This window comes from Ornithorhynchus anatinus, chromosome 7, assembly GCF_004115215.2.
Source record: "Ornithorhynchus anatinus isolate Pmale09 chromosome 7, mOrnAna1.pri.v4, whole genome shotgun sequence".
Lineage (NCBI taxonomy): Eukaryota > Metazoa > Chordata > Mammalia > Monotremata > Ornithorhynchidae > Ornithorhynchus > Ornithorhynchus anatinus.
In genome coordinates, this window is record NC_041734.1 from 2405142 (window position 1) to 2428995 (window position 23854).

At 48.4% G+C, this 23854-nt stretch overlaps 1 non-coding gene across 1 annotated transcript; it reads right to left on the reverse strand.

The window, feature by feature from the left end:
• Window positions 1-21005: 21005 nt before the first annotated feature.
• Window positions 21006-21088, reverse strand: TRNAL-UAA. Its single transcript has one exon. It is a non-coding gene; the product is annotated as a tRNA-Leu (tRNA).
• Between the last annotated feature and the right edge of the window lie 2766 nt (window positions 21089-23854).

The following is a 23854-nucleotide window of genomic DNA, read 5'->3' on the forward strand; positions in this document are numbered from 1 at the left end:
GCATCCTTTAGATACATCATCAGGAGGACTCATTCTCTGGAGCAGACGCTATTGCTAGGAAAAGTCCAGGGAAAACGTGGAAGAGGCAGACCGGCAGCTAGATGGCTGGGAACCATAACAACGAGAACTGAAGAACCGTTAACAAGGTTACGGATTATGGCAGAAGACAGGACGTACTGGAGAAAACATATACATGGAGCCGCTGTGAATCAGAAATGATGCGACGGCACTTGATGATAACAATAATAATGTCAGCCTTAACTCCCTCTGGCCCTGACACCCTTGGAATATCAAGAGGGTGGTTTGGAGAGGCCTGACAAGGTGGCGGATCCCTGTCTCCTGGGAGAGTTAAGGAGGCCAGCGAGGAGGCAGATACCGTAGATGAGGCAGGATAGGAGATGAACTTAGATCAGCATGGTAGCAATTTGAAGAGAAAAAGGCAGATTTTAGCAATGTAGTGAGGGTAGAACCGGCAGGATTTAATAATGTTGGTATTTGTTAAGCGCTGACTATGTGCAGAGCACTGTTCTAAGCGCTGGGGTAGACACAGGGGAATCAGGTTGTCCCACGTGGGGCTCACAGTCTTCATCCTCATTTTACAGATGAGGGAACTGAGGCACAGAGAAGTTAAGTGACTTGCCCACAGTCACACAGCTGAGAAGTGGCAGAGCTGGGATTCGAACCCATGACCTCTGACTCCAAAGCCCGTGCTCTTTCCACTGAGCCACGCCGCTTCTCAATGACAGAGTAGATACGAGGGTGGAGTGAGAGGGAAGGACGACGCCCGGGTGACGGGCTTGTAAAATAGGGAGGGTAGTGGTGGTGTCTACAGCGATGGGAAGGGGTAAGGGCAGAATTTGGGTGGGAAAATAGGGAGCTCCATTTTGGACATTTAGTTCATCGGGGAAGGCTCATTTGGAGGAGGGGGGATTTCAGGAGGGCTTGGATTTTGACTGTCCACATGGAAAACTGGCTCTGCATTGAATGGCTCATTAAGAAGAGCATTGGCCTGTCGGGCTGTGAAGTGACTCTCAGCGGGCAATGATGGTGTGGGAATGCCAGGTTGTGCCCGTTCAGCGGCTTATAACAGCCTCTCAGCTGTTACAGGGCCAGAAATTTTTTTTCTTATGGTATTTGTTAAGCGTTTACTACATGTGCCAGGCACTGTACTCAGCACTGAGGTAGATACAAGGTAATCGGGTTGAACCCAGTCCCTGTCCCACATAGGGCTCACAGTCTTCATCCTCGTTTTATAGACGAGGGAGTTGAGGTCCTGAGAAGTGAAGTGACTTGCTCAAGGTCAACACAGCAGACACTTGGAGGAGCCAGGATTAGAACCCAGGTCCTTCTGACTCTCAGGCCCATGTTTTATGCACTAGGCCACACTGCTTCTCAGCTGGGAATTGTATTTGTGTATGTGTATGTACACCCATGACTCTGGGCTGAGGAAATTGTCCAAAAGACATTTTCTCTCCCCTGTCTTAAAGCCTTATCAAAGGCCCATCTCCTCCAAGAGGCCTTCCCTGATTAAGCCCTCCTTTCCTCTTCTCCCTCTCCCTTCTACTTTGCCTTGACTTGCTCCCTTTATTCATCCCCCCTCCCATGTCCGTATCTACTATTTATTGATTTATGTTAATGTCAGTGTCTCCCTTTAAGCTAGATGTGGGCAGGGAATGTGCCTGCTTATTGTTCTATTGCACTCTCCCAAGTGCTTAGTATAGTGCTTTGCACACAGTAAGCGCTCGATAAATACGACTGACTGAATGACTGTCTGACCTGATTGTCTTGTATCAACCCCAGGGCTTAGTACAGTCCTTGGAACAAGGTAAACTCTTAACAGATGGCAGTTATTTTTATTAATTATTATTGGCAGGTAATCTCACCTATCTCGCCACCGACCCCTCACCCACATCCTGCCTCTGGAGTGGAACACCCCCTCTTCATATCCAACAGACGTTCGCTCTCTCCCGCTTCGGGGCCTTATTGAAGGCCCATCTCCTCCAAAAGGCTTTCTCTGACTAGGCCCTCATTTCCTCTTTTCCCTCTCCCTCTGCGTCACCGTTGCATTTGTAACCTTTACTCACCCCTCCGTTAGCCACACGGCACTTACGTACGAATCCATAATTTCTTTACGTGCGCTTGTCTACCCTGCTATACTATATGCTTGTTGTGGGCAGGGAAAGTGTCCACCAACTCTTTCATCTGTACTCTCCCAAGTACTTAGTACAGTGTTCTGTTCACAGTGAGCGCTCAGTAAATACAACTGATCGAAGTGCAGAAAACCAAAATGGATGTTGTCCCATCGGGCATTTAATTCCGTCCTCTGCAGCCGAGACCCGGAAGAGGGTCCCGTCTTCACAGGGTCCTGGGCGGGGTCATGACAGCTTCGGGGCGAGTGGGGTGAGGGGCAGCAGGACGCCCAGAGAGACGCCCTAAGTTTGCCCGACTTCAGCCGGAATCTGGCGGCCTTCCGCAAAATGACATCCATGTGAGGTCATTGGGCCCCTCTGAGAGCTGGCGTTTACAGGGGTGACGTCACAGTCTCGGGGTCCATTTTTCCACCCCTAGAACCAGCATCTGCCCCGGAGGCAACCGTCCAATGATGGCGTGGCAGTGGAGCCGCTGAATTAATCATAGAAGGCCAGGGATTCGGTCTCCGCCCTGACCCTCGGAGTTATTAGAAATGAATACGTCATTGATGAATCACTGATGGGCTAAGTCTCTCGCCTGGGTCTTATTAATGCTTGATTCGGGGCCCGTTGGGGAGGTCACCGGGGGCACGGCCTTCTCTGAGGCGCATTTAAATTCTCACATCACCACCCCCTGGCTGTCTTCACCGCCCCAAGTTTTGGCACTTAAATCGGTTTTGTTCCCTAAGATAACGGGAAGGAGGAGGAAGAGCATTCCACAGATGAATAAATATGATTGAATGAACCTCAGGAAGTGGGCAAAAGCAGGTTTGAGGGAGAGGGGCCCGGTCCTCGGAGCGAGGCTCTCCGATTGCTGCTCCGGTGGCTCCAGGTGGAATCCTACCCGAGTGACAGCGTGGGTGAGAGGGGACACCTGGTTAATGGTGCGATGACAGTCACCCTGAGATCATCTTTCCCGCCCCTGCTTCCTTCAGCATCCTTCTCTCCTGCTTCCCTTCCCCATCCGGTGCGCTTTAGACTGGAAGCTGGTTGCTGGCAGGGAATGTGACAGTTCTATGTTTACTGGATTTTCCCATTGGGAAGGAGCATGGCCTATAACAATAATAATAATTATGGTATTTGCTTACTATGTGTTAAGGACTGTTCTAAGCCCTGGGGTAGATACAAGGTGATCATGTTGTCCCATTTGGGGGTCACAGTCTTAATCCCCATTTTACAAATGAGGTAACAGAGGCCCAGAGAAATGAAGTGGCTTGCCCAAGGTCACACAGCAGACAAGTGGCGGAGCCGAGATTAGAACCTACATCCCCTGATGCCCAAAACCGTGCTCTTTCCACTAAGCCACAAGAGTATTCCACAAATGAACAAATATGACTGATTGAATGAATGAGGCACAGGAAGAGGGCAGAAGCATGATTAATTGATAGAGTCCGAAAGAAAGACCTGAGTTCTAATTCTGGCTCGGCCACTTGATTGCAGGGTGACCTTGGGCAAGTCACTTCATTTCTCTGGGCCTCAGTTACCTCATTTGTAAAATGGGGATGACGTCTGTGAGCTCTGACCGGGACAGGGATTTATCTAACTCAATTGGCTTGTATCCAACCAGTACTTAGGACAGTACTGGGCACAGAGTGAGCACTTACATACCAACATTATTATTAAATACCATTATTATTATCTATGCCTCAGTTACCTCCTCTGTAAAATGGGGATTAAGACTGTGAGCCCCATGTGGGGCAGGCACTGCTTCTAATCTACCCTAGTGCTTAGATTAGTGCTAGGCACAGAGTAAGCACTTAAATACCATGGAGCCACCCATGGTTTCGAGCGAGGGGAGAGGTGGGGGTTGGACACTGAGGGGGTGGAATCCTGGGGGCAGGGGGAGGCGGGACCCCCACCTCAGACTGTGGAAAGGCGGATAGGATGGAGAAGGGTCCTGCCGTGACCCTGCAGAGACTCAAGACCCTTAACTCTCCCAGGAGGCAGGGATCCGCCATCTTGTCAGGCCTCTCCAAACCACCCTCTTGATATTCCAATGGGTGGCAGGTTCAGAGGGAGCTAAGGCTGACATTATTCATTCATTCAGTAGTATTTATTGAGTGCTTACTATGTGCAGAGCACTGTACTAAGCGCTTGGAATGTACACCTCGGGTACAGATAGAGACCATCCCTGCCCAATGAGGGGCTCACACTCTAAACAGGGAAGACAGACGGCAAAGCAAAACAGAACAAAAACATCATCGTCAAGATAAATAGAATCAAGGAGATATACACCTTATTACCGAAATAAATAGGGTAATAAATAATATATACAAATGAGCACAGTGCTGAGGGGAGGGGAAGGGGGAAGAGCAGAGGGTGGGGGGCTCAGTCTGGGAAGGCCTCCTGGAAGAGGTGAGCTCTCAGTAGGGCTTTGAAGAGGGGAAGAGAGTTGGTTTGGCAGATGTGAGGAGGGACGGCATTCCAGGTCAGCGGTAGGACGTGGACCAGGGGTCGACGGCGGGACAGGCGTGAACGGGGGACGGTGAGGAGGTGAGCGGCGGAGGAGCGGAGTGTACAGGGTGGGCAGTACAAAGAGAGAAGGGAGGTGAGGTAGGAGGGGGCAAGGTGATGGACAGCTTTGAAGCCAAGAGTGAGGAGTTTTTGTTTCGTGCGGAGGTTGATAGGCAATCACTGGAGGTTTTTGAGGAGGGGAGTGACGTGCCTAAAGCGTTTCTGTAGGAAGATGATCCGGGCAGCGGAATGAAGAATAGACTGGATCGGGGAGAGACGGGAGGAAGGGAGATCAGAGAGGAGGCTGACACAATAATCCAGCCGGGATATTATGAGAGCTTGTACCAGCACGATAGCCGTTTGGACGGAGAGGAATGGGCAGATCTTGGCGATATTGTAAAGGTGAGACCGTCAGGTGTTGGTGACAGATCAGATGTGTGAGGTGAATGAGAGAGGTGACTCAAGGGTGACACCAAGGTTGCGGGCTTGAGAGACGGGAAGGATGGTCGTACCATCCACGGCGATAGGGAAGTCAGGGAGAGGACGGGGCTTGGGAGGGAAGATGAGGAGCTCAGTTTCGGACATGTTGAGTTTCAGGTGGCGGGCAGACATCCCGGTAGAGACGTCCTGGAGGCGGGAGGAGATACGAGCCTGAAGGGAAGGGGAGAGGACAGGGGAGGAGATGTAGATTTGTGTGTCATCTGCATAGAGATGATAGTTGAAGTCGTGGGAGCGAATGAGTTCATCGAGGGAGGGAATATAGATGGAGAACAGAAGAGGACCAAGAATTGACCCTATTATCAAGTGCCGTCGAGTCATTTCTGATTCATAGCGGCTCCATGGACTGGCCCCCAACACTTCTCGTTCCAGTTTGGGTCCCTCAGCTTTTGCCATCCAGGCTCTCTGCACTCCACTCCATACTTCACTCTACTGCATGATAAGATTTTATCAATAAAAACGTTCAGTCCATGTTTCCCTACTCCTCAAGAAGTTCCAGTGGTTGCCCAAGCTCCGGTGGTTACCTCCTCATCAAACAGAAACTCCTTACCATCGACTTTAAAGCCCCCAACCAGCTTGCTCCACCCTAATTCACCTCACTCCTCTCCAACTCCAACCCAACCAGCACACTACGCTTCTCTAGCACCAGCTTCCGCACTGTGCTCCGGTCTCATCTCTCTTGCCACCAACCCCTTTCCCACATTCTCCCCCTCCCCTGTCACCCCGTCCCCCTCTATATACACCAGACCACTACTCTCCACTAAAAGATTACTCTTTTGTATAGATTATAAAATGTACCGCATTAAGGGAAACTGACCTCCAGCTCCCTAAAAAATGTCAGCCACCACAAAGGTAGTGACTGAGTGCTTACTATGATAATAATAATTTGGGTATTTGTTAAGTGTTTACTATGTGCCAAGCACTGTCTAAGCACTGGGGTAGATATGAGGCAATCAGGTTGTCCCACATGGGGCTCACAATCTTAGCCCCCATTTTACAGATAGGGTAACTCGGGCACAGAGAAGTTAAGTGCCTTGCCCAAGGTCACACAGCAGACAAGTGGCGGCCCTGGGATTAGAACCCACGTCCTCTGACTCCCGAGCCCGTGCTCTCTGAACCAAGCCGAACTACTTGTCTGTGCAGAACACTGTACTAAGCACTTAGGAAAGGATAATATAACAGAATTAGCAGAAAGATTTGCTGCCCATACTGAGTTTACGGTACAGAGGGGGAGAGAGGCATCGATTTCAATAATTTATAATATAGAATTTAAATCTCTAGCGGTCACAAACTCATCTAGAGCCATCCTCAAGCACTTTCTCTTATGGCATTTGTTAAGCACTTATTATGTGCCAGACACTGTACTAAGCACTGAGGTAGATATAAACTAATCAGGTAGGACACAGTTCCTATCGCTCATGGATCTCACAATCTCCTCATTTTCCAGAGGCAACTGAGGTCCAGAGAAGTGAAGTGACTTACCCAAGGTCACACAACGGACATATGGCAGAGCTGGAATTAGAACTCAGTCTCCTCTAGGCCATGCTGCTTCTCTTCTAGATGTTAATTGTAAATTTAATTATCCAGCTTGAGGACTCTATTTGTAAATACTGTTGTGTATGCTTTCCTCTTTTATATGCTATTTGTTAAACGCTTGATATGTGACAAGCACTGTGCTAAGTGCTGGGGTAGTTACGAGTTTATCAGGTGGGACATAGCCCCTGTCCCACCTGGGGTTCACAACCCAAATTGGAAGGAGGAGCATTTAATCCCCATTTCACAGATGAGGCAACTGACAAACAGAGAAGTTAAGCGATTTGCCCAAACTCATACGGCAAGCAATTAGCAGGGCGGGATTAGAGCCCAGGCAAGTTACCATGTGATCTCTTTGATCTCTCTTTCACTGCTCTGTGCCTCAGTTTCCTCAACTGTAAAATGAGGATTAAGTCTGTGACCAATCCTATTTGCTTGTATCCACCCAGCGCTGACACACAGTAAGCGCTTAACAAATTCCACCGTTATTATTATTATTTGAGGACAAGGCATGTGTCACTCTGTGATTTCGCACTTCCTAAGCGTTTAGTACAGAGCATTGCGTTCCATAAATATTATTCCCACTACCTGTATGATTCTGAAAAGTAGAAGTCTTTTACATCTCACCGGTTTTGCGCACATTTGAAGAGCCCGTATCAACCAGAGTTCTACCTCACCTCCCTCTTCGTCCCTTCTCCCCACCCCAGTTTGGCTTGGAAGATGGGAAAGTGAATTCAACTAGACAAATGTCATTAAACACAAACAGCAGTTGATTAGTGCGACTCTCTGTTTTGCTGTGCCGGTAGCTTAGCAACAAGTAACTCCCTCTTAATTTAAAACATTAGAATAGAAAGTTCCATAAGGAAACATTTAAAGTAAAGACTCTGCTGCAAACGTATCTTTTTTAGACTGTGCAATCTCTGGGCAGTAATAAAGGCTGAGGACAAAAAATTGGGACATCCAATCCTCTCAAGCCGATGTCCGCAGGGAAGGTCAAGATATTTGTTCATTCAGTCGGATTCGTTGAGCGCTTACTGTGTTCGGAGCACTGTACTAAGCGCTTGGGAGAGTACAAGACAACAATAAACAGATACATTCGCTACCCACAACAAACTATATAATGTAAAGCCCCGAGATAGAGTTACAAGATGTAAACTGTTCTTCGCAGCCCTTTAATGGAGACAGAAATCAATCTATCATATTTATTGAGCATTTAGAGTGTGCAGAGCACTGTACTAAGCGCTTGGGAGAGTACGATGTACCAATATAATAGAGTTGGTAGACAAGTTCCCTGCCCACAAAGATTCTAGAGGGACGGTGAAAATGAAGAGAATTTCATACACAGGTTACCTTGGTACCAACTACCAGGTGTCAATCCAACAGTTAAGCAGTGGTATTTGTTAAGCGCTTCCTGTGTGCAGAGCACTGTACTAAGCACTTGGGAGAGTGGGCAGACAAACTGTGGCAAGGTTTACTTACAGCTGCCTCGGCAGTCCATCAGCGGTACTTACTGAGCACCGACCGTGTACAGAACACTGCGCCACCAACTCCATTGCAATGTACTCACCGAAGCGCTCAGTACAGTAAATGCTCAGTAAATACCCCTGATTGAATGAGTGGCTTCAGAGTTGTAGCGATTATTATCGATGAGGGACAATGTTCACCGAAGCGATGTTTGAGTTGCTAACGCAGTGGGGGAGGAAAAGGGGGATTCATTCATTTATTCAATCGTATTTATTGAGCGCTTACTGTGTTCAGAGCACCGTACTAAGCCCCGGGGAAAGTATGATACAACAATAAACGGACATATTCACTGCCCACAGTGAGTTTAGAGTCTAGAAGGGAGGATTCAGACATCAATACAAATAAATAAATGGCAGATATGTACCTAAGTGCTGTGGGGCCCGGCGGGGGGATGAATAAAGGCAGCATGGTATAGTGGATAGAGCCCGGGCCTGGGAGTCAGAAGGTCCTGGGTTCCAATCCCGGCTCCACCACTTGTCTGCTGTGTGACTTGAGCAAGTCGCTTCACCTCTCTGGGCCTCAGTTAACTCATCTATAAAATGGGGGTTAAGCCTGTGAGCCTCATGTGGGACAGAGCCTGTGTCCAACCTGATTTGCTTGTATCCACCCCAGAGCTAAGTACAGTGTCTGGCACATAGTAAGCGCTTAACAAATACCACAATTATTAGTATTATCACTCTGGGGCTTCAGCTTAACATGCCCAGAACAGAACTCCTTATCTTCCCATCCAAACCCTGTCCTCCCTATGGTTTGCCCGGCTAGACTACTGTGTCAGCCTTCTCTCTGACCTCCCTTCCTCCTCTCTCGCCCCGCTCCGGTCTATTCTTCACTCCGCTGCCCGGCTCATCTTCCGGCAGAAACGATCTGGGCATGTCACTCCCCTTCTTAAACAACTCCAGTGGTTGCCTATCGACCGCCGCTCCAAACAAAAACTCCTCACTCTAGGCTTCGAGGCTCTCCATCACCTTGCCCCTTCCTACCTCTCCTCCCTTCTCTCTTTCTACCGCCCACCCCGCACGCTCAGCTCCTCCGCCGCCCACCTCCTCACCGTCCCTCGGTCTCACCTATCCCACCGTCGACCCCCGGGTCACGTCCTCCCGCGGTCCCGGAACGCCCTCCCTCCTCACCTCCGCCAAACTGATTCTCTTTCCCTCTTCAAAACCCTACTTAAAACTCACCTCCTCCGAGAGGCCTTCCCAGACTGAGCTCCTCTTCTCCCTCTACTCCCTCTGCCATCCGCCCTTTACCTCTCCGCAGCTTAACCCTCTTCTTCCCCTTTTTCCTCTGCTCCTCCACCTCTCCCTTCCCACCCCCACAGCACTGTACTCGTCCGCTCAACTGTATATATTTTCGTTACCCTATTTATTTTGTTAATGAATTGTACATCGCCTCGATTCTATTTAGTTGCCATTGTTTTTACGAGATGTTCTTCCCCTTGACTCTATTTATCGCCATCGTTCTTGTCTGTCCGTCTCCCCCGATTAGACCGTAAGCCCGTCAAACGGCAGGGACCGTCTCTATCTGTTGCCGACTTGTTCATCCCAAGCGCTTAGTACAGTGCTCTGCACATAGTAAGCGCTCAATAAACACTATTGAATGAATGAATTTGCCCATCACGGTAGACAGCACCACCATCTTTCCTGCCTCAGAAGCCCGTAACCTTGGCCTCAGCCTTGACTCCTCTCTCTCATTCAACCCACGTATTCAATCCTTCACTAAATCCTGTCGGTTCCATTCATTCAGTCAATCGTATTTATTGAGTGCTTATCATCGCAACATCGCAATGTCACAACCGTTAAAATCCAGCCTCACCTCTCCGTCCAGTCTGCTACCGTGGTAATATAATCACTTATCCTGTCCTACCTTGATTACTGTATAAGTCTCTTTGCTGACCTCTCAGCCTCCTGTCTCTCCCCACTCCAGTCATTACTTCACTCTGCTTTCCGGATCATTTTTCTTGAAAAACGTTCAGGCGTGTTTCCCCACTCCTCGAGAAACTCCAGAGGTTGCCCAACCACCGCCACATCAAAACAAAAACTCCTCCCCATTGGCTTGAAAGCACTGCAATCATCTTACCCCCTCCTACCTCACCTTGGCACCCTCCTACCACAACCCAGCTCGCAAACTTCGCTCCTCTAAGGCCAACTTTTTCACTGTCTCTCGATCTTGTTTTTGTCACCTCCAATCCCTTTCCCAAATCCTGCCTCTGCCCTGGAATGCCCTCTTTTTTCATATCCTACAGACAATGACTCTCCCTGCTTCCAAGCCCTATTGAAGGCACACCTCCTCCAAGAGGCCTTCCCTAACTAAACCTCCCCTTTCCTCTTCTCCCACTCCCTTCTGCATCTTCAGAATCAGGATATATCATAATAAATATATAATAAATCAGGAGATGATTTATTTCTCCTGTAGGCGGAGGCAAAAAGGAAAGGCCCCAGTTTGACCTCTGACCTGCCTATACTCAGCCCCCTGCCACTTCTAAAACAATCACACCTGCTGACACCTCAGCAAGAGAGAGAGATTATTTATGCCAGGGTGATTCATCCCTGCTCCCTGAAAGCTTTCAGAATTCTTTTCTTCTTGGATGTGGACTGTGGGCGGGTCACTTCACTTCTCTGGGCCTCAGTGACCTCATCTGTAAAATGGAGATTAACTGTGAGCCTCACGTAGGACAACCTGATTACCCTCTGTCTCCCCCAGTGCTTAGAACAGTGCTCTGCACATAGTAAGCGCTTAACAAATACCAACATTATTATTATTATCTTCCTGACTCTCTCTTTTCATCCCTCTCCCTGCCCTATAGCACTTATGTCCATATCCTTCATTTATTTATTTCTGTTAACGTCTGTCTCCCTCTCTGGACTGTAAGCTCATTGTGGGCAGAGAATACATCTGTTTATTGCTATGTTGTACTCTCCCAAGCACTTAGTAAAGTGCTCTGACACAGTAAGCTCTCAATAAATACGACAATGAATGATTGAGTTCTCTCATCTGTAAAATGGGGAGTTAGACTGTGAGCCCCAGCGCGGGGACTGCATCCAAACTGATTGGATCGTATCACCCCAGTGCTTTTAGAACAGTGCCTAGCACCTAGTAAGTGCTTGACAAAAACTAATAGAAACAAAACAAAAAATGGGGGATCAACGGGGAGAAAGTAATACGGTAGAAATCAGGGAAACTCTCTGGCCCAGAAACAGATGAACGATGACTCCATCCGGAGATCCAGGAACGGACTTGGGAACTCTTAGGGGGTGGGGCGCCCGGTCTAGCAGGGCCGCGGGAGAAGAGGGGAGGGAAATTCCACAGATGGAATTTCTGCAAAGAGGAAAGCGAAATCGACCCCGGGTGGCTGCGATCGGTCAGATGGCTTCCTGGTGACGGGGCTTAAAACCGAGGTGCGGGTTGAAAAGGAAGTCACGTGAGGAGGAGGTTATGGGGTGTTGACTGCCATGGGTTGAGGAGGGGGAAACTGTCTGACCAGGGGGAGAGAGTTCCCTCTAATTTCCCTCCCAGATCCAAGCAACCGGTCCAGGGAAGGACCGAGGACGGTAACTGTCAGGCGGCCTGTCCTCCGAAGACTAGATGGGCAAAGACCCAGAACTCCATTGGATCTAAAAAGCCTCATGAGGGGTGAGGATCGTGGCGGGGAGGGGAGAGAATTACATCCTCGGGGGCGGGGTGAGAGCGGTGTAGGTGATGAGACGAGATCCGCTTTATCCTCGGGAATTATCGGCAATTTATGGGGGATGATTTATTTCTCCCGTAGGTGGAGGAGAGGCCTAGGCAAAAAGAAAAGGCCCCAGTTTGACCGCTGACCTGCCTATGCTCAGCCGCCTGTCACTTCTGAAACAATCACACCTGCTGACACCTCAGCAAGAGAGAGAGATTATTTATGCCAGGGTGATTAGTCCCTGCTCCCTGAAAGCTTTCAAAATTCTTTTCTTCTTGGATGCGTACTCTTCCTCTCTCTTTTTTTAAATGACATTTATTAAGCACCTACCATGCATCAGGCTCTCTACTAAGCGCTGGAATAGATAGAAGCTAATCAGGTTGGACACAGTTCCTGTTCCACATAAAGTCCCCATTTTACAGAGGAAGGAACTGAGGCGCAAAGAAGTGAAGTGCAGACAAGTAGCAGAGCCAATATTAGAACCCAGGCCCGGGTTCTTTTCACAAGGCCACGCTGAAATAAAACAGAATCAAGGGGCACACACCCTGCCTACTATGAGTTTACAGTCTAATGGAGGTGGTTATTCATTCACTCATTATTGAGCGCTTCCTATGTGGCAGAACACTGTACTAAGTGCTCGGGAGAGAACAAAATAAAAATAAACAGAGAGATTCCCTGCCCAAAATGAGCTTACCATACCAGGGTCCAAAGAACAGCTAAACATGGAGTTCTGTGTAATGTCATGTGCATCTCATTCATTCAATAGTATTTATTGAGCGCTTACTATATGCAGAGCACTGTACTAAGCGCTTGGAATGTACAAATCGGTAACAGATAGAGATAGCCCCTGCCCTTTGACGGGCTTACGGTCTAATCGGGGGAGACGGACAGACAAGAACAATGGCAATAAATAGAATCAAGGGGATGAACATCTCATTAAAACAATAGCAAATAAATAGAATCAAGGCGATGTACATCTCATTAACAAAATAAATAGGGTAATGAAAATATATACAGTTGAGCGGACGATTACAGAGCTGAGGGGATGGGAAGGGAGAGGGGGAGGAGCAGAGGGAAATGGGGGGAAAAGAGGGTTTAGCTGGGGTAGAGGGAGTAGAAGGAAAAGGGGAGCTCAGTCTGGGAAGGCCCCTTGGAGGAGGTGATCTTGAGATTAGAACCCATGACCTTCAGACTCCCAATCCAGTTATCTATCCACTATGCCATCAGGCACGTCATGGAGCAAAATGGCATCACGAGTGCCATTTTGTTAGGCAAGCATTCTTTAGATACCCTATGGCCTTCTAGCCAACGCGGGTAATGAACACACTTGTGGTGCAAGTGTATATACGCGACTTTTTTTTTTTAATGGTTTTGTTAAATGCATAATATATGCCAGGCACTGCGCTGGGGTAGATACAACTTAATCAGGTTGGACGCAGTCCACATCCCACACAAGGCTCACTATCTTACTCCCTACTTTACGGATAAGGTAAGTGAGGCCCAGAGAAGTAAAGCAACTTGCCCAAGATCACATAGCAGATTAGTGGCGGAGCAGGGATTCATAATAATAACAATAATAATGGTATTTGTTAAGCGTTTACTATGTGCCAAGCACTGTTCTAAATGCTGGGTTAGTTACAAGGTAATCAGGTTGTCCCACGTGGGGCTAACAGTCTTAATCCCCATTTTACAGATGAGGTCACTGAAGCCCAGAGAAGGAAAATGACTTGCCCGAGGTCACGCAGCAGACAGGTGGAGGAGCGGGGATTTGAACCCAGGTCCTTCTGACTCCCAGGTCTGTGCTCTATCCACTAGACTGCTTACCTAGTCTCCAGACATATAAAGTCCGGAGACTGATGTTCCAAAAAATCAGCATGAGAAACAACTCAAATAGTCAGATAGGTTGCCTAAATGGAAAGTACCACTAATGTACTCTTGAGGTGATAAGAGAGCAAAGAGAAGAGGTCTCCTGTCAATGCTCTCTCCCCTTGCATCTCTCACACTGCCCCAGACAAGCCCCCACTGCCTCTTCCCCCACCCCATATGCTTGACCTTTCCATTTCTGTTCTGGGTCCTGGCCTCTCTGGACAAACCCCTGGCAAGACAACAAACTAGATCGCTTTTATCAATCAGAGGCATTTACTGAGTGCTTTCTGTGTGCAGAGCACTGTACTGAGCGCGTGGGGGAGGACAATATACCAGAGTTGGTAGACATGTTCCCTGCCCACGAAGAGCTCACAGTCTAGAGGGGGAGACAGAAATTAATATAAATTACGGATAAGGTCGTAAGTGCTGTGGGGCTGAAGGAGGGGTGAATAAAAGGACCAAACTAGATCCTTCTATCAATCAATTGTATGTATCGAGCACATACTGTATGCAGAGCACTGTTCTAAGCACTATAAAAATATAAAAATATACACAATATAAAAATGTTGGTAGACACATTCCCTGCCCGCAAGGAGCTTACAGTCTTGAGCCCTTAGAACATTGCTTGACCCTAGTAAGCGTTCAACAAATACCATCATCATTATGTTTAGAGGGGAGAAAGATGTGAATACAAATAAATAAATAACAGATATGGACATTAGTGCTGTGGGGCTGAAGGAGGGGTGAATCAAAGAACTAAACTAGATGGTCTTTCTCCCCAAATTCCAATTTTAGCCCTTCTGGCTTCCTTTCATTTGGAGGGTGGGAAGGAATCAGGAAGAAAGAGTGGAAAAGAGGGAGGAAGAGAAAGAGAAAACCAGCACACCACCAACCCTGTGTCCCCAGAAAATCCTTGCTAATGATGTTGATGAAAAATGAGCTAAATATCGAGGACTAATTTCCCAAATCTCAGAGGTCAAAGTGCTTAGTAAAGTGCTTTGCACACAGGAGGTGCTCAATAAATATAATTGGATGAACCAACGAAGAGGTTGTCAAGGGGTGACAGACAGGACTCATTCATTCATTCAATCGTATTTACTGAATGCTTTCTGTGTACAGGGTACTGTACTAAGCGCTTGGGAGAGTCCAAAACAACAATAACTTGAGAGGTGGCCAAGAGATCTGATGGCTTCTCAGAGTGCCATCAGAATTTAATCGAAATTAGCCTTTCCCGAGGTCTTCCTTCAAGACCGGACAACATCCCATCTCCAGTTACAGAGACCGCTGCCCTCCCTGCTTTCCATCGTCTCTGCCCTCAACCACTATCTCTGTGCTTCTCCAAGGGGCGGGGGAAACCGGTGCTTTCAGTGTGAACGGGCTAGAGTCCTGGGGCTGTGAGTTCAAATCCCTCCCTGCCCACCCTGGGCTTACACCACCCCCAGTTTTGGCGGCCTCTGGTGAAAAACAGATTTCAGGCTTGCCTGCCTTGAACCCAGGAATCAAAACACATCCAAAACAAGCCCAGGGTCTGAAACTCAGACTTTCCCAAAGAGCTCCCAGAGTCCTTCTCCAGTCACACCTCAGTGCAGCCCATTCTTCCCCCACCAAATAGGTTTCCAGTTGATTAACTCTGGATTAACTCCTTTCATTCTAAAATGAGCTCATTTTTTTTTCTTCCCCCGCTCCTCTAATTTTCCCTTCAGCAAGTGCTCCATCTCTCGCCCACCAAACTCGTTCTACCTGTTGCCCTTATTTTTCACTTGGTCTTTTCCCGCATTCTCGGGCTGTTCTTTGTCTAAACCCTCAAGGGGCCCCTCGGGGAAGGGTTCGAAAGGCGCCCGGGAAACGGGAATCGGATCCGGGGCATTCTTGTGTCGGTGCAGAGATTTCATTGTACACCCCTCAACTCCCTCTCGGATCACCTGCGCTCATCCTTGTCTTCAGAGAAGCAGTGTGGCCTAGTGGCAAGAGCCCGGGCCTGGGAAACAGAGGACCTGGGTTCTAATCCCAGGTCCGCCACTTGTCTGCTGTGCGACCTTGGGCAAGTCACTTCAGTGTCTGGCACATAGAAAGCACTTAAATACCATAATTATTAATTGTTATTACTCTCTGTGCATCAGTTACCGCATTGGTAAAATGGAGATTAAATCATCCTCCCTCCAATTTAGACTCTGAGCTCTACTTGGGTCAGGGACTGTGTCTAACTTTATCTTTTATCCAGCGCTTAGAACAGTGTTTGACACATCGTGCTTAAAATTCATTTAAAAAAAAACATTAGGCACAGTCCCCATCCCTCCTGAGGCTCACAGTCTAGGGGGGAGGGAGAAAAGGTGTTTAATCCCAGTTGACAGATGAGGGAAAGGAGACACAGAGAAATGAAGTGACTTGCCCACAGTCTCTCCGCAGGCAAGTGGCAGAGCCGGGATTAGAACCCAGGTCTTCTGACTCTCAGACCCGAGCTCTTTCCACCAGACCACACTGCTTCTCCGAAGACACGGACGGCCACACGGCAGGCAAGAGGGAGAGCTAGGATTAGAACCCAGGTCTCCTGACCACCCCCATTCTTGTGCTCCGGACTGAAACGATAAATGACGGGCACAAAAAAGACGGTGATCTGATAAACCGAATGAGAATAATAATAATTATATTTGTTAAGCTCTTATTATGTGCCAAACACCGTTCTAAGCACTGGGGTAGATACGAAGTAATCAGGTTCTCCCATGTGGGGTTCATGGTCTTAATCCCCATTTTACAGATGAGGTAACCGAGGCATGGAGAAGTGAAGTGACTTGCCTAAGGTCACATAGCAGGCAAGTGGCGGAGTCGAAATTAGAACCCAAGACCTCCTGACTCTCAGACCCGGACTCTATCCAGTAAACCATGCTGCTTCTCTATCTGAGGGCTCTGGCTTCGGCTTCCAGTCACCCTGGGCCAGCAGATCCATCCTTTCCCCTGCTGGGCCCCTTCACCACCTCTGCGTCACTGCCTACAATGTGGCTTAAGGGAAAGAAGCAACCCATTCACACCTAAGTGAGTATTGATAAATCTAATTACCCTAGCTAGGGGCATCAAAGCAGGGTGGGCTAGTGGAAAAAACCCGGCAAATTAAACCGAAGTGGGCTTTGGAAGGCCAAATGACTCGATTTAGTATATTCTGGGCACATCAACAGGAGGACTGATTCTCCGGAGCAGACGCTAATGCTAGGAAAAGTCCAGGGAAAACGTGGAAGAGGCAGACCGGCAGCTAGATGGCTAGGAACCGTAACAAGGAGAACGGAAGAACCTTTAGAGAGATTGCGGATTATGGCAGAGGACAGGACGTTCGGGAAAAAGCCGATCCATGGAGTCGCTATGAATCAGAAATGACCCGGCGGCACTTAATAATAATTATAATAATAATTATAATAATGTTGGTATTTGTTAAGCGCTTACTATGTGCAGAGCACTGTTCTAAGCGCTGGGGTAGACCCAAGGGAATCAGGTTGTCCCACGTGGGGCTCACCGTCTTAATCCCCATTTTACAGATGAAGTAACTGAGGCCCAGAGAAGTGAAGTGACTTGCCCACAGTCACACAGCTGACAAGTGGCAGAGCTGGGATTCGAACCCATGACCTTCTGACTCCAAAGCCCGTCCCCTTTCCACTGAGCCACGCTGCTTCCAATAGAAGAAGAAGAAATCAGAAGTCCCTGTGTTGGTCATTCATTCGTTCTATCGTATTTATGGAGCGCTTACTGTGTGCAGAGCATTCATTCATTCCTTCATTCAATAGTATTTATCGAGCGCTTACTATGTGCAGAGCACTGTACTAAGCGCTTGGAATGTACAAATCGGTAACAGATAGAGACGGTCCCTGCCCTTTGACGGGCTTACGGTCTAATCGGGGGAGACGGACAGACAAGAACAATAGCAATAAATAGAATCAAGATAGCAATAAATAGAATCAAGAGCACTGTACTAAGCGCTTGGAAAGTACAATTAGGCAACAAATAGAGACAATCCCAACCCAACAGCGGGCTCACAGTCTAGAAGGGGGGAGACAGACAACAAAACAAAACAAGTAGACAGGCATCAGTAGCATCAATATAAATAGAATTATAGATAGATACACGTTATTAATAAAATAAATAGAATAATAAATCTGTACATGAGTGCTGTGGGGCTGGGGGCCGTCGAGCAGAGGGAGGGAGTCGGGGCGATGGGGAGGGGAAGAGGAGCAGGGGAAAAGGGGGGGGCTCAGTCTGGTTTATTCATTCTATCCTATTTATTGAACACTTACTGTGTGCAGAGCACTGTATTAAGCGCTTGGGAGAGTACAGTACAACAATAAAATGATACTTTCCCTGCCCACAACGAGCTTACAGTCTAGAAGGAGACAGACATTAACAGAAATAAATGTATCTGTAATTTTATTTATTTATATTGATGTCTATTTGCACTGATGTCTGTCCCCCCCCCCCCCCCAACCCCTAGACTGTGAGCTCATTGCGGGCTGGGGTTGTCTCTATTGCCGTATTGTACTTACCCAAGCGCTTAGTACAGTGCTCTGCACACAGCGTTCAATAAATCTGATTAAATGAATGAAATAAATCAGAGATAAGTGCTGTGGGGCTGGGAGGGTGGGGGAGAATAAAGGGAGCAAGTCAGGGCCATGCAGAAGGGAGTGGAAAAAGAGAAAAGGTGTTAGTCTCTGCCCCTGGCCTGCTGAATGATCCTGAGCAAGTCATTTCACCTCTCGTTGTTGTACTGTACTCTCCCAAACGCTTAGTTCAGTACTTTGCACTCAGTAAGTGCCGAATAAATACGATTGAATGAACTCTCTGGACCTCGGTTTTCTCAGCTGTTAAATAGGAATGATAATGCTACTCACCTCTCTCAGCGTGGGGGGTATTGTGTGAGGACCGAATAAGAGAGGTGTGAACTCGAGAGAAGCAGCATGGCCTAGTGGATTGAGCATGGACCTGGATGTCAGAAGGCTGTGGGTTCTAATCCTGACTCTGCCACTTGTCTGCTGTTTGACCTTAATCAAGTCACTTCACTTCTCTGGGCCTCGCTTACCTCATCTGTAAAATGGGGAGTAAAGATTGTGAGTCCCATGTTGGGCAGAGACTGTGTCCAAACCGATTTGCTTGTATCCACCCCAGCGCTCAGTACAGTGCCTGGCTCATAGTGAGCGCTTAACAAATATCGTATTTACTTATATCCACACCAGAGCTTAGTACAGTGCCTGGAACTTAAATTCCACAGTTATTATTATTAAATAGAAGTGAGTGAATTGAAAAAATTAATGAATACCACGGATTGATGGGTAGCAGGATCTGACAAAGAGTGGTGGATCCCAGCCTGACCTGACGCGGACTTTAGACAGAATCTAATAATTATAGGAATGATAATGAGGGTATTTGTTAAGCTTCGGGCTTGGGAGTCAGAGGTCATGGGTTCGACTCCCGGCTCCGCCACTTGTCAGCTGTGTGACTATGGGCAAAGTCACTTAACTTCTCTGTGCCTCAGTTACCTCATCTGTAAAATGGGGATTAACTGTGAGCCTCACGTGGGACAACCTGATGACCCTGTATCTACCCCAGCGCTTAGAACAGTGCTCGGCACATAGTAAGCGCTAAACAAATACCAACATTATTATGATTAAGCACCTACTATGTGCCAGGCACTGTACTGAACTCTGGGGTGGATAGAAGCAAACCAGGTTGGACACAGTCCCTGTCCCACATGGGGCTCAAAGTCTTAATCCCCATTTGACAGATGAGGGAACTGAGGCCCCGAGAAGCAAAGTGATCCCTGTTCCGACTTCGCAGCTCCTGGCTTTCTCTGGAAGGGGGAGGGATGCCCCCTCCTCCCACCTGACCCCCCCATCGCCCCCCACCCCGGGGTCTTTCCCAGGGAGGCCGCCGGGCCCCCAGCCAGCTAGACATATGGGGTCATTACTCAGCTGACACAAATTTGACACCTCAGCGAATTTATTCTATTTTCCTTTGCTCCTGGAGCCCCAGAGACCTTGCAACTGTCTCTTCATAAGAGGCCTGTCACGGATGTTGATGGATCTTCTTCTGGCCCAGCCGGGTTTTACTGTGGAAACTGATACAACCTTACGATAGAATTTCGAAATGAATTATTCACGCGTCCCACGGGGGCTTGGGAGAAAAATCCATCCTAGCCGACGAACGGAGGCGGGGAGGCCTTTAATCCTCGCCGAGTTCCAAGGGCTCCCGTGCTCGCCCCTGCCACCGGGACGTTTTCTTGCCGGGACGGCACGGCCTAATGGATAGAGCCCGGGTCTCGGAGTCAGAAGGTCGTGGGTTTTAATCCCGGCTCCGCCGGTTGTCCGCTGTGTGACCTTGGGCAAGTCGCTTCACTTCTCTGGGCCTCAGTTGCCTCGTCTGTAAAATGGAGATTGGGACTGGGAGCCCCTCGTGGGACAGGGACTGTGTCCAAGTTGATTGGCTTGTATCCACCCCGGTGCTTAGTACAGTGCCCTGCACATAGCGAGCCCTTAACAAATACCACAATTATTATTATCATTATTATTAGGAGACTCTTCATTTGTTTCCCAGTACCGACTCCAGCCGCTGAGTTACCCTGAAACGGTGACATAACAGGGTACGGTCTCAATTCTTGACTTCTTCTGAGCTTCCTTATTTTATTTTAATTTTAATGGCATTTGTTAAGCAGTCAGTTCATCGTAGTCACTGAGTGCTTACTGCTCTCAGAGCACTGCACTAAGCGCTTGGAAGAGTACAATGGAACAATATACCAGACACAATCCCTGCCCACAGTGAACTTACAGACTCGAGGACTTACAATCTATAGGCACTGTACTACACGCTGGGGAAGGTACAGTAGAATCAGGTAGGATACAGTCCCTGTCCCCCATGGGGCTCCCAGGCTTCATCCCCATTCTCCAGATGAGGGAACTGAGGCCCAGAGAAGTGAAGCGACTTGCCCAAAGTCGCCCAGCAGACAAGTGGCAGAGCTGGGATAATAATGTTAATAATAATGTTGGTATTTGTTAAGCGCTTACTATGTGCCGAGCACTGTTCTAAGCGCTGGGGTAGACACAGGGGAATCAGGTTGTCCCACGTGGGGCTCACGGTCTTAATCCCCCTTTTACAGATGAGGGAACTGAGGCACAGAGAAGTGAAGTGACTTGCCCACAGTCACACAGCCGACAAGTGGCAGAGCTGGGATTCGAACTCATGAGCCCTGACTCCAAAGCCCGTGCTCTTTCCACTGTGCCACGCTGCTTCTAAAAATCAGCTACCAGGAGTGTGGTTCGAACCCACGCGGACACACGTCCATTGGATCTTAAGTCCAACGCCTTAACCACTCGGCCATCCTGGTGGACACAGTTAGAACCCAGGTCCTTCCGACTCCCAGGCCTGTGCCCTAACCATCAGGCCACAGTGTTTTCCAATCGGGAATCCTGTCTCCTGCTTCAAGGGCGGTGATTTATGGGATGACTCCAAAGACATTTCCACGGATGGGCCACCGTAGAGCGAAGGGGCCGCTGCTAATGCCCCGACCATCTGGGGAGATGTCACTTTAATTGAAAAGAATTTGGGGCCACGGTGGGGAGGGGCAGACGGCAGCGACCCTCTCCCCTTCCCGCCGTCCCTCCCCGAGGAAAGATTAATGGAATGTGAACAGCTCGGGGGCCTTTAATACCTGGAGAAGCAATAAGGGGGAATCGAGTGACGTACCGGACCGTGCCGGTGTGGGGGAATGGTTTTCACAGGACATTAGGACCGAGCCAAGAATTAAGAGCCGGAATCACAGTTGTGAGATCCTATATGAACATGGGGCGTCTTAAGATTTAAGCCCCTCTTCCATTCATTCATTCAGTGGTATTTATTGAACATTTACTGGGCAGAGCACTGTACTAAGCGCTTGGGAGAGTACAACAATAAACAGCCATTCCCCACCCACGAGTTTACAGTCTAGAGGTGGGGAGACAATTACTGAGAGTCATGAAGCAGATTTTAAAGACACCTTGGCAAAATATCCATTTTTTCCATGGTACTTGGAAGCGCTTACTGTGTGCCAAGCACTGTACTAAGCACTGGGGTGGATACAAGCAGATCGGGTTGGCCACGGTCCCTGTCCCACATAGGGCTCACAGTCTCACAGACTTTACAGATGAGCTCACTGAAGTCCAGAGGAAGTGAAGTGACTTGCCCAAGGTCACACAGCGGACATGCGGCGAAGCTGGGATTAGAACTCAGGTCCTTCTGACTCCCAGCCCTGTGCTGTAATCACTAGGCCATACTGCTTCTCTAAGCAGCGTGGCATTTTTGCCCACGGTAGGTGCTTATAACACACAATCACCATTATTATAACAGAGCGGGTTCCGTTCTAGAAATTTTGGATATCGAGCACTGTACTAAGCATTTAGAAGAGTTCAGTACAACAGAATCAGATGCCACGTTCCCAGTTAAGAGACTTGGCCAAGGGCACACAGCAGACAAGCGGTGGAGCCGGGATTAGGACCCAGGACCTCTGTCTCCCATCAGGCCACGCTGCTTTTCTGTGACCTTGGAGGAGAGAGCCTGAGTCAAGAAGGCTCAGATAAATCCAATTCTAAGCACTGGGGTAGTTACAAGTTAATCAGGTTGGACACAGTTCCTGTCCCACATGGGGCTCTCGGTCTTAATCCCCATTTTACAGATGAGGGAATTTAGACACAGAGAAGTGACTTGTCCAAGGTCGCACAGCTGGTAAAAGGAGGAGCGAGATTAGAACCCAGGACCTGTGACTCCCAGGCCCGGGCTCTTTCCCCTAAGTCATGTTGCACCAGATATATCGGACACACAGGGCAGGACACTTGAAAACCAGACTGTCCAGTAGGAAATGGGATTCATTCATTCAACAGTATTTATTGAGTGCTTACTATGCGCAGAGCACTGTACTAAGCACTTGGAATGTACAGTTTGGCAGCCTAGCCATCCTGCAAGTCAACCTTGGGCTCACACCAGGGACCACCCCCACACTACCCAGTCAATCCAATATTTATTGAGCGCTTCCCATGTGCAGAACACTGTATTAAGCACTCGGGAGAGTCCCGTACAACAGAGTTGATAGACACATTCCCTGCCCATAACGACCTTACAGTCTAAACTGCAAGTTCATCCGGCTTCAAGCCAGCTTCAGCCCTTATGTCATAACCAACTTTATGAGTAATAATAATTAATAATGCTGGTACGTAAGCACTTATGTGCCAAGCACTGTTCTAAGCACTGGAGTAGATACAAGTTAACCAGTTTGGACACAGTTCCTATCCCACACTGAGTTTACGCTTTTAATCCCCATTTTTTACAGATGAGGTAACCGAGGCCCCGAGAAGTTAAGCAACTTGCCCAAGGTCACACAGAGCAGACGATTGGCAGAACCGGGATGAGAACCCAGGTCCTTCCGACTCCCAGGCCCGGGCTTTAACCGTTAGGAGGCATAATAATAATAATTATATAACAATTATAAAATAGTGTTATACTATAAAATATATATAAATTATATATAAAATTATATAACAAATAATTTGTTAAATGCTTAGTACATGCCAAACACTGTTCTAACCACTGGTAGATACAAGGTAATCAGACTGTCCCACGTGGGGCTCACAGTCTTAATCCCCATTTTACAGATGAGGGAACTGAGACACAGAGAAATGAAGGGACTTGCCCAAGGTCAAACAGAGGACAAGCGTCAGAGACAGGATGAGAACCCACGTCCTCTGACTCCCAAGCCCGGGCTCTTGCCACTAGGCCACGCTGCTTTTCAGTTCCTCGAGAAAGGCTGCAGTGACAATAACAGATCCAGAAATCAGTGGCATTTAACGAGGCCTTCCTGCGATGGCTTTGATTTGCTTCATAGTCAGGGAGCTGCAGGCTCAGACAGTAAAACCGCTGGTTGTGTTGGGGAACCTCCTGGCTCCTTGTTAAACAAAAACTCACCTCCCTCCCCACCCCCGGTGGGGGGTAGGGGGTAGAGGAGGGCACAGTAAAGGGATGGCAGCCACCCTTCGTAAAACCTTTTCGAGTCGGTAGTTGTCAGATATCGCTTTCCCAGATGTCCCCGCTCCGCAAAAAACCCCTGGCACGATTTGTGAGGTGG